The sequence below is a fragment of the Lissotriton vulgaris genome, chromosome 5 (assembly GCF_964263255.1).
Source record: "Lissotriton vulgaris chromosome 5, aLisVul1.2, whole genome shotgun sequence".
NCBI classification, from domain to species: Eukaryota; Metazoa; Chordata; class Amphibia; order Caudata; family Salamandridae; genus Lissotriton; species Lissotriton vulgaris.
Genome location: NC_141693.1, coordinates 1,034,163,176 through 1,034,175,493, shown reverse-complemented (window position 1 = coordinate 1,034,175,493; position 12,318 = coordinate 1,034,163,176).

The following is a 12,318-nucleotide window of genomic DNA, read 5'->3' as shown; positions in this document are numbered from 1 at the left end:
GAAGGTTGTCCATAATGTCTTGGCTGACATTCGGCTTTTTCTTGATCGGTAGTACAACTGCCTGTTTCCAGTCCGCCGGCAGGCAAGCTGTGGAGAATGAGATCTGAAGTAGATGTCTATAATGAGGTTCTAGAGCAGGGAAGGCTTCAGCTAAAATTTTCGGAGGCGCCGGGTCTCGGGGAGAGCCCGATTTGATTTTGTTACACAGTTTAGACAGGACTTCATACGGGGGAACTTCAAAAGATTTGAGGCACTTTAGAGTCTTAATAAGACTGTCATTTTCTGTGAAGTCAGAAGCCGACTCTACATGATTGGCGAAGCTTGTATATATTTTGTTGATTTTACCTGAGAAGTACTGTGCAACTTCATTACATGATTCCACAGAATCATTTTGAGTGGAGGAGTTAGTATCTACTACAGATATTTCTTTGTAAATCTGAAATAATTCCTCCGAGGAATTGCCTGCTTCCATGATACGGGAATGATAGTGCTCTGCCTTAGCCAAACGTACAGATTTGTAATACACTCTTTGAGAGTTTTTATACTTTATTTTAGTTTCTGCGCAGAAATTCTGGCGCCAAGCTCTCTCAAGTTTTTTGCAGGTTGTTTTCATGGTCTGCAGTTCTTGGCTAAACCAGGGAGCAGCTTTTTTTAGTCTCCTGGCATTAGTCATGATACGGCTGGGGGCAGTAATATCGAGGGCCTTGATTACGATATTATTTAGATTATTGTTAGCTGCTTCACAGTCTTCCCCTTTAGGAGGGCCCTCCTCCTGAGTAATTTTAATAAAAGATTCTATAGAAAAGCTCTTCCATTTTCTGCGTTTATACCGCAGAGATTGGTGTTGGAAATGCTCAGTTCTGTCCAGTTGAATCGTGATCGGGATAATGTAGTGATCCGACCAAGGTATGGGTATAGACTCTAAGGTGTGAACTCCCTGCCAGTTACCAAAGATAGGATCCAGTAGGTGACCTAATTGATGAGACGGTTCCTTGTTTTTCATTTCAAGTTGAACCGAAAGAAGCTCCGTTTGAATCTCAGAGGCATCATTGTCTAGTGGATCTTCAAAATGAGCATTGAGATCACCCAGCACTAGAAGTCTGGACTTTCTAAGTGCTAAGTGAGTAATGGCTTCCATTAAAGTAGAAGTAAAGTCATACATTCTGCCAGGTGGGCGATAAATCAGGATGCCCGATACGGAGTGGTTGGGGCCGGTATTAATTGTGAAGGATCCAGCTTCACTGTGATCGATCTGTATAGGAGCTAAGGAGCAGACTAGAGGGGCTTTAGTGGCTATGGCTATGCCTCCCCCCCTTCCGTCTTTCCTGTCCAATCTAGAGAGGGAGTAGCCATGGGGCATGGCCTGGATAATGTCAGGGTCTGAATATTCATCTAACCAGGTCTCCGTCAAGAATAGAATGTTAAGATTTTGATCCTCGAGTAGATGAAATATTTCGAGGGCGTGCTTGCGGAGAGATCTACAATTGAGTAGAGCTGCTTTCAGGGAATGACCCATGCTTGTTGTTGGAATGTGAATCATGGGTTCAAAGCTACACCCTGTACATTTACTTAACGACTGGGCGGTCATGGCATGCTTACAAGCTGCAGGCATGTCAGGTTGAAGATCAAGCAAAGCATGTCTGCCATACCTTATAGTGGTTGGTGTGGATGAACCAAGATCTGTGGCCCCAGGCCCCGTTCGGCCGCGGACGGGCGCAGACGGGCTTGCCTTAGGCGCGCATTCGGCGCGCAAACGGCGCGCCCGCTGCGCTCGTCCGCTGCGCTTCCGGGGGAAGCACATTTTTATAGAATGAGGGGGGCGTGGCCTAAGGGTGGTGGGCGTGGCCGCAGTGCTTCCAGTCAATGGCGTCAGCCGTGGAAGGTTTTCCCCTCTCAGCGCTAAGGTCTGCTGCCCTGGGGGTACACTGGGCGAGTGGCAGGTAGGATTGTAGGTTTTCAGCACACAGTATCACACAAATGTTAAAAGAATTAAAACACAAATCGTTTTTTACAAAATCTCCCGGCTATCCGCCTCAGGAGCTCACCAGTTCTCTAGTCGCGCTCGTACATCAGCGCGCCTAAATACCGAGTAAGGGGGGCGTGGCCTAAGGGTGGTGGGCGTGGCCGCAGTGCTTCCAGTCAATGGCGTCAGCCGTGGAAGGTTTTCCCCTCTCAGCGCTAAGGTCTGCTGCCCTGGGGGTACACTGGGCGAGTGGCAGGTAGGATTTTAGGTTTTCAGCACACAGTATCACACAAATGTTAAAAGAATTAAAACACAAATCGGTTTTCACAAAATCTCCCGGCTATCCGCCTCAGGAGCTCACCAGTTCTCTAGGGTACAATTTAATAATCTCTACTTACGCTGATGATACTTTATTATATATTAGAGACCCAGAGGTAATTCTGTTCCCGGTGCTGAGGGAAGTGGTTTGTTATGGAGAATACTCTGGCCTTAAATTAACTGGGCGAAGTCCATCATTTTCCCCCTCACCTCGGCCATGGAGCCGATTGACCTAGACTTTCCATTGACCTGGTCGGCTGATTCTGTACGCTATTTAGGAATGCAGGTTTATTCTAATTCTGAAATAGTATTCAGGGACAATTTTGGTAAAGCAGTTACTAAATTGGAAGAGGATATTGTCAGATGGGTGCGCTTGCCATAATCGCTCTTGGGCCGTATCTCCTTAATTAAGATGGTGGTGCTCCCCATGTTTCTGTTCCTATTCCTAAACATTCTCATGCTTATACCAGCTCATTTTAAAAAATGTTTAAGATCCTTATTGATACGTTTGGCCTGGGCCAGCAAACAGCCCGAGTCCCATGGGAAATACTGACATTACCTGGAGCTTTACCACAGAGTGGCGCAGTGCTTCCATTCTTTTATTGGTTGTATCAGCAATCTCCTCCTCCACATTTGCCCATTGAAAGGGTCATGGCTGCGCCCTCCTCTCTGGTGGACGTACTGTATCAGACCCCATCTCGATGCATGGGGCTTTTAGATTCTATCAACGCCACATCCCATGCTTGGCCGAACACTGTTAAAAGACAGGCTGCCTCGATTTTGTACCCCCGATTGTCCCAATAGAACTTTGCAAGTGGCTGCCAATCCTTAATGAACCCGGGGTGTTACGCGCCCTAGGGGAACTAGGTATTTAAAAAGTAGGAGAACTGTTCGAGGATGGTAGAGGACGTAGCTGGGAAGAAATAGTTGGCGACCAGCAAGACATAACTCTGCTAGTGATGTTCCAGTTTTACAGAGTCAGACATGCCCTCCGAGATATGCTTGGGGATGATATGCCAGAACCTCCAGAGGTGGGTCTTTTTACACTGGTCCTTGAAACAGATTCCCCTTGCCGCCTAGTCTCAAAAATCTATTGCATGACAAAAGATTATCGCAATAACTTTTACATTAAAGCTAGACTGGTGTGGCAAGCTGACTTAGATGTTACGCTAGATGACGATAAATGGAGCTAATGCTGCAAGGCCACAAGGAAGATATCGCTGAACGGTCGACACAGACTCACTCACTTTGAGTTCCTGAATGGTATATTATTCTCCGGCTCGCTTACATCGATATGACCTCAGAGAATCTGCGAGGTGCGATAGATGTAATATGGACCCGGCAGGATTCATACATTTGGCCTGTCTGTGCTCAATTTTGCTAAATTCTGGGTACTTATTTTTATTTATGGGTTTATACCGCGCTTGAATCGACTCCCGGAGGAGTATCTCTGCGCTCACATGCCAGTGGCTGATGAAAGTAAAAGGGGACAATCCAAAAGAGGGAGCTTATTCAGGAACAGAAAAGTTTTCAGCCTTAGGACCAGCCTCGCAGCGGTGTTCTGTACCACTTGAAGCTTACCAAGTACTCCATCGTTGGCCGAATATTTATTTATTTAGTTGCTTGTATAGCGCAGGACTCGACCCCCGGAGGGGGATCTCCGCACGTGATTCGCCAGATGTGCATCAAAATAGAGCTCTAGGAAGGCATAAGAAACTATGCTGTCAGGAACAAATGTGTCTTAAGTGTTCCCCTAAATTTTAGATAGTCAGTAGTTTGTCTCAGGCGGGGGGGAGTTTATTCCAAAGGGTAGGGCCCATATAGGATAGGGCTCGCCCACCCTGCCGTGCCTTTCTGACCGTCGGGATCTGTAGCAATAGTTGGTCGCTAGAACGAAGCAGACGTTCCGGGTTATAGATGTTACATTTTTCAGTCAAGTATTGAGGGCCTGAGCCAAACAGACTTTTGTGTATGACACAGCAGATCTGAAACTTGACCCGTAGACGAATGAGCAGCCAGTGGAGTTTTTCAAGGAGGGGGAGAGAAGGCGTTCTAGGGGGGACATTTAAGACCAGTCTTGCTGCAGTGTTCTGGGCCACTTGCAGTCTGATGAGTACCTCTTCATTAGCTGACAAGAAGAGGCCATTACAATAATCTAGCCGCCTGACTACAAGGGCCTGTACAAGGGTCTTTCTAAAAATGTCTGACAAGTCCGTTGCAATAGTCGAGACGACTAAGCACCAGGGCCTGCACCAATGTTTTTCTCATGGTATCTGGGAGTAGGGGAATCACTCTACGGAGGAGTCCTATAACATGAAAACAGGATCCCTCTATATTGTTTCCATGCTGCTTTAAAGATAACTCCTGGTCCAATCGTACCCCCAAGTTCTTCCAAAAACTGAGCGGTATCATAGGAGTACACTTGGCTCCTGACCCTATGCTCGCCCTACTGGGTTACTCTAAACAAGTGAAGAAAGATATCCGTAGGTTGGTAGATATAGGCCTATTGCTTGCTACGCGGGTGGTGGCTATTCGCTGGGCTCTTGGTCCTCCCCCTAACACCATACAGTGGTCTAGAGATATGCTGTTCTGTAAAACAGAAACGGAGGTATATAGCGGCCCAAAAATGTCTGCGGTTTATACCAGAGTTATTTAGCTGGTAAAGCCTAGCTCCTGTCTGATTCTGGTTCTCCCTTTGACCATAGCAGATACATGGGGAATTCCGCATTTGCACTGAATGTGCGCATACAAGCCTCCTGTATAGTTTATGATATGTGGAAAGTGGGATATATCCAGTCTGGAATGTTCAGTACTCATATTTGTTCCTTTGGGTGGTGGGCCTGTTCGCTAGGGAGTGCAAATCGTAGGGGGTGTCTTAACACCTTATACATTAGTAATTTTTGCTAAAACCATCTCCGCTTCCTTAACCTGATTGAGGTAATACGTATGACCTGCTTTGATGACTTTTAATCAGGCCGATTCCTGGAGAAAGACCTGTGCCCCTGTAGCTTTAAAAGAATCAATTAGTTCTCTAAGATTCCAACGCCTCTCCATTGTGATCTTACATAGATCTGACCTAACAAAAAAGGTTACATCTTCTGTCACTATTGGGGAGTTAGGTCTTGCTTTCAGAGAGACCGCCTGCCTAAGTAAAAAGTTCCCAAAGAAAATCAAGAAGGGACGGGGGAATTTACTTCCCTTGTTTCTATTTACTAGCGGCAGTCTATGAACTCTCTGTAATTGAGAGTCCCAGTCCCAGTCCGCCAGATCGGGAAAGGCACGTTGAAAGAGTTTGACGATGTAGGCGCGAGGGTCTGAGCCTTCCGAGCCCTCAGGAATCCCAAAGAGTCTAAGGTTCTGCCTTCGCTGTCTATTTTCCATGTCCTCAATTTTATATTGTAGAGCACGAATCTCTTCGTCATGACGGGCAGTCTTTTGCTCTGTACCTGCTGACTGTTCTTCTACTTGTACCACCCTCTGCTGTAAATCTTCTACCTCTTGAGTGATACCACTCATTTTGCTATTAACCTTGAGTAGATCATTTTGCGTGTTAGTATTGTCTTCTTTCAACTGTAAAAAATATTGTTGAGCTTCGTGCCGCTGTTCGGTCAGAGTGTGGAGGATTAGAGCTAGAGAAGGGTTCTCAGACTGTGGTATGCCAGGCAGGATATCCATACAGGAGACTGTCTCAGAAGATAATTTTGAAGGGGTATGCATGTCCATACCAGAGTGGCTATTCTCCTCGACCATAGAAATTATTGTAGAAGAGGCGGAGTCAGCAATGTGAGTGGGAGCAGTACTATTGTATAAGGTGATAAGACGCTCAAACTTGCTGAATTACAATGGTGGCTGACAAGGTGATGATCGATTGATACCATACTTGGGGGGTTTAGATTGATACATTTTAGGGTGAGGGTTCTATAGATAGCTGCAGCTACAGGTGGCTGCCCATCCAGCGGCAGCAGGTGCGTAAAGGGGTTTTTCCTCATGGTATGCGGGGGTGGAGGGTAGGGTAAGGGGCGGTAAAGGGGGGGGGTTGTGCGGAGCGGAAAAAAACAAAAAAAGACATGACAAGTCTAAGTGAGAGTAACTTGGCAGTTATCAGATTAGAAAAGAGTAGGAACTTTAGGGAAGGGACAGATCACTATGATTTAATTGCCATTCAAAATGTCGCATTTTAGTTGCTTAGCATGGAATGTGTCAGGCTTGAATAATAAGACTAAAAGAAGCTTGGTCTATGAGGAACTGAAAATGTATGATGCACATTTGGTTATGCTAACAGAAACGCATATTTGTTTTAAGGACAAAAAACTTCTGGCCCAACTGGGATATGAGATGGTTGTATGCACTACCTTAAATGCTCCTATTCGGGGAGTGGCAATTTTGAGGAAGCGACAAGTGCGGGGAGAAGTGATCAAAACTGCTGCAGATAATGGAGGTCGATGGGCAATAGTGCAAATGTGGATAGAAAACTGTAACTATGTCTTCTGTGCCATTTATGGGTCAAATAGGGATGAACCATGCATTTTTGATTGGCTGAATGTAGAATTACTATCTTGGGAGGGCGAACTTATTTTGATGGGGGACTTTAATTGTGTGCTAAATTATGAACAGGATGTGACGAAGAGAGGGTTATTTCCACGCATGCGTAAAACCAGGGCCGCAATTTTGGAATTAGCAAGGATACACAATGTAAAAGATATATGCGCAATCTCCATCCGGGTACACCAGAGTACACCTACTATTCATCCCCCCATAAACTATGCTCTCGAATAGATCTGGCGTGGGCATCAGATGAACTAATTGATTCAGGACATATGGAAATTATCCCAAGAATATCTTCTGATCACAATCCTATTCTTTTTACATTCCGCTTAGCCCAAAGGTCATTAGAACTGCGACCCTTTACGTTCCCAAGATATTTATTAACAGATGTAGTTTTTGTAGCAGCCCTTAAGGAACATATAAATTTATCGAAAACAATATTAACACTGCCACTCTTCTATCAGTGTGGGATGCTTGTAAGGCCTCAATTAGGGGGCTTGCACAACAATATGTATTTAAACAAAATGCATTGCGTAGGAAAGAAACTAAGGCAGCAACTGCCAACATTTTACTGGTCGAAAATCAATTAGCTGACAATCTTAGGGCTGGTGGGCTAAGCAGTCAAGACATTGCTCAATTGGAAAATAAACTCGTGACATTACGTTCAATTACTAAAAGTTCCCTCAGGGAGAAAAACAGTCGTAAAATACTTAAATATAAACTCTCCCAATATGAATGTGGGGATAGAGTAGGGAAGCTCTTGGCCTACAAAGTTGCTGATGATTGGGCAACGACCTTAATTAAATCCATAACGGGTCCTAACGAAATTTTATACTCCCAACCTTTACAAATTATGGGACAGTTTGCTTCTTATTACGAAAACTTATATATCCCTGAGAGTAGGAGCACGGAAGATCAGATCCAATCTTACATAAACGAGAAATTACCGTCAAAAGAATATTTAGATCAGGAAAGCATCGACCAACTGGAAGAGAAATACACATTAGCAGGATTACGTCTGGCGGTTTTCTCTCTTCTATCTAACAAGGCGGCAGGTGAAGATACACTTCCGATAGAATTATACAAAATGTGCGCAGATGAAATGTTGTCTTTTTTTTGTCTAGTAATTATTTCAATTCGTGCTACAGGAAAGGCCCGAACTCTTGGAAAACCGCTAAAATTATGTTTTAAAAAAAAAAAAAAAAACACCTACGGATTGCGGGTCTTACAGACCTATTTCTTTGATAAATGCCGACGTCAAGGCCTACTCCAAACTGTTAGCAATGCGAATGGCACCCCTAATGCCATATTTGGTAAATGATCAACAGCATGGCTTTGTGGTAGGGAGGGATACTACCACCCATGTCAACATGGCCATCACTGCCTTTGATGTGGCTGCAACTAATCTCACCCCACTCGGTATGATACTTCTAGACGCAGAAAAGGCGTTTGACCGAGTGGGGTGGGATTATTTGTGGATGGTCCTGAAGCAATTTGGCATTAAAGGGCAGTTCCTCAGAAGCATACAGGCTCTATAAAGGGATCCTAACGCTAAAATCAGCTATGCTAGGTCACTTTCTTCAACCTTTGTGATCTTAAGGGGGACTCGGCAGGGGTGCCCCGCTATCACCCATGCTTTTTGCTCTCTCTATGGAGCCTTTCATCAATGCCCTGCGAACTCAAGTTAAGATCGTACCGATGCAGCATGAAGACAAAACCCTTAAAATAACCGCATATGCGGATGACTTAGCTATCTACACCACTAATGTGGTGGATGCACTACTAGGAATAACAGAGGAAGCCAAAAACTTTGGAGCTATCTCCGGTTATAAATTAAACATCAATAAAACACAAGTCATCATGAATTATCAAGCTAACTCTGTAGTGCTAGGACTCTGTAAATCTGCAGTTTACTTAGGGGTAAAAATTTATTCTAAGACCACTGAAATAAACACGTTAAACTATGATCCCTTACTAAAAGAGGTGACCATGCTGCTCAAAAAATGGCACAAGATCCCGCTCAATCTACTTGGTCGAATCAATCTGATTAAGATGAACATTTTGCCAAAATGTTTATATTTTTTCCGCTCCATTCCTTTTCGGGTTAACAACTTATTCTTTAAAAAATTAGATGGAATCATTAGCAGTTTTATTTGGGGCTATAAGAAGGCTAGAAGGTCTATGTCTAAACTAGAATTACCACTTGAAAGAGGGGGCTTGGATTTCCCGGACTTTAAAGTTTATTTTTTTGCATCCTTTTTAGGCCGGCTTCGTAGTTTGTTTATAGTTAATGATCAATACTTTTTTCATCAGTTCATGCTTGGCACTAACTCAAATCAGTTCTTGGTAAAAGTGCAAGGTCCAAATAATTTTAAACCCGTAAAATGTAAGACTGCGAGGGATGCAGTACGTATCTGGAACTTGATCTTGAGCCACTGTGACACTTCTTTTTTTCATACTGAGCTACCACTCTGGGATAACCCAGGGCTTCCTGATATTTGATAAAACTGGGCGGGACTGGGCCAAGTTTGGAATTAAGACGCTAGGAGACCCATATGGTTCAGATGGTTTTCTACAATTTGCAACATTGCAAACTTTGTACAACTTGCCCGAAGTAATGATATACAAATACTTTCAAATTAAGGATTACCTGATACGCAAGATGAATCTGAAACAAATAAATAGCTCAGGTATTTGGAGTTGCTTTATTCTACGAAAAGAAGTCACTTATTAGTCTGGGATATAAATGTCTCGGCCAAAATAAATTGGACGATTGCCCTAGATTGGCATCAACATGGACTGCTGATTTGGGATTTAAAGTGACATCCCAGAACGTTTCAGCTGCGTTAGATAATATTGAGAAAGTAGTCCACTCTTCTAGCCTGAAACTACAACTTTATAGGACGGTTAGTCAACTTTACCATACTCCACTAAAAGTATCTAAATGGTCACAAAACATTTCAAGTAGCGATCGTACAAAATGCCCTAAATGCGGTCTGGTGGCAGCAGACCTCATACATATGATCTATTCATGCCCATTATTAACTAAATATTGGTTAGAAATTGAAAATATTTTATCTCAAAAACAGTTGATTAATACTTCAATTACTGCACCCTTGGTACTACTATCTATATACCCTACGGGCATCACAAATAGGAGTTGGTTAAGTATAGCTCTGTCCTGCGCCAGATTAGTGGTTGCTAGGTCTTGGATCTCGCAGAACCCCCCTCACACGATCGAGTGGTGGAATCTTTTACATGAAATTTACACTATGGAAAGGGCACTGGCTAAGAGCAGAAGTTTAAAAGCAATTGTTAAGTTCGAAAAGATCTGGGACAACTTTTTGTAAATTGTATGCGAATCTGGTTAATGGAATTTCTGTGTTTTAGCTTATACTATCGATTTGGGCAAGAAGTTTTATTCTTGGTCTTCTTGTATTTTTCTTCTTTTTAATTTATTGAATGCCGCTCTGTGCCTGTAATAACTGAAAATGTTTTCTTTTTGTATGCATATGAAAAATGTTACACTCCTTGACTTGCTTGTTAAATAAAAAATTAAAAAATAAAAAGCAAATCGTAGGGGGTGGATAATTCCTGTTCAATTGATTTCATAGTGTACTGGCAATATATTGCATGTATCTGTAGTATATGAGCGGATATCTACCACACCAATGAGGTACCATGTATGTACACTACTGCATATGCTTATTATTTTTTTATTGTCGCACTGTAATGGGTAATTATGTATTTGTTTATGTTTCTTTTCGCAAAAATAAAAAAATAAAAAAAGGATCCAATCCATTGACTTAGTTTGTATGCAGCTGCTTGATGCTGGTTCATAGCTCACTGTGCTGTATTAGAAAGACTGCCACTTATGAACTGCAAGCAACAAAAGGATCTCAGTGTCAAAAGCAGTAACCCACTTACCTAGCTACAAAAAATACAAATATGTGATCTACATGTTAAAGAATGTGCGCTATAGCAGGCACAATTTGCATCAAAACTGTGACTGGACAAAGCACGCAGCAAGTAGATTAGCCACCAGAGTTCTTTCCCCATTACTATAATCCCCTAGAATTTGATGGGCCAACAAAGCTCTCTGCAGCAGGTGCCTAACGTATGGAATATATATAGCCTCTTCGTGAGCTCTACTGTCATATTGGCCCTCCTTACCAATTTCTTTGCAGCAGATGTTTGTTGAAATCCATGTATAAATTGACTGACAGACTCCTCTTTTCATCACTCCACCCCTCCTCTTTCTTCTACCACACCTTGACCCCCAATTTATGAGTTCCTGGAGTATTTTCTTTTCCAATTTCAGCGCAAGCTTTAGCCCTTTACCATAATGAAGCACAACTCTTGCGTAATGTACACAAAAGCATTTATTTAGAAAACCATTGCATGAACAGAACGTGCGAATAACCACGTTTCTACCAAAGGCTGCACGGCCATGCTGCCTGCAGGAGCCGCTAAGGCGAGCTAATCACACAGGCCCACCATCAGCTGCCTTCAGCCGGCCGCAGCACTCCATTTGCCTGCTCTCCCTGTGACCTAATGGGGATAAAGGTGCACGAGAGCAGACGCCAGCTCGGACATCCATCAGACTGCCATGCTTTGTAATTTTTCGACACTTCAATAATGGGAGGAGAGGGAAACATGTTCCATTTTGCGATCGCAGCTGATTGAGAATGCTGTCTGTAACTATGGACTGGGAAAACAAATATGTTTAATAGGTCAAGCCATGGCGAATGCTGATGCTGATAAGAGATCAATGCGGACACCCTTAGGCTGCCATAACAGCTTAGCTCTGCAGAATTACAGCACTGGGAATGACATATTGGATCCGCGTAAGCGACGCGCCTGAGAGTTATCACACCTCGAAATAGATAATCTCTTGTTGTATCCTTCCCGTACAGAGCAAAGCAGCGGCTGAATGTGTCGTCTGTGGTGCACAGCCCTCTCTGTATCTCTAATGGAGCTGTCTTCATCAGTCTACATTGCATTCTTTTCTAAATGAACGTTTAGCCATCAAGCAGGTCGCCCTCAAGGAGGATGTATATTTATGTATTTGTTTTTTTCCCCTCAAAGTGCTGTATACTGCCAGTTGCGCCAAGTGACAGATCATTTTCCAGCCGTGCTTCTTGGCTCTTTGATTTAGCTTAGTGTGGTACGTGTGAGTTGTGCACTCAGGGCATTTGTTTTTGAGATCTTTCTGGGTGAACTGAGATGATCAACTAGTTCAGGGTGGATAGGTTGGTGTCGTTTTTTTTTTTTTGAGTGGATCACTGTTATGTTTTGCCTGTAAAAATAACATTTTCAGTGATGGAGTTGTCTGTGTGTTAAATATTTAATAAAGTATCTCCTGCCGTACAATATATGGATATTACAAGTCACCAGGAGTTCATGACCGTACAGACTAGTGAGGCTTAAGGCAGAGTTCCTTTATAAGGTCCTGGAACACCTTAGTAACTTGTAATTTTCTTTTAACATAC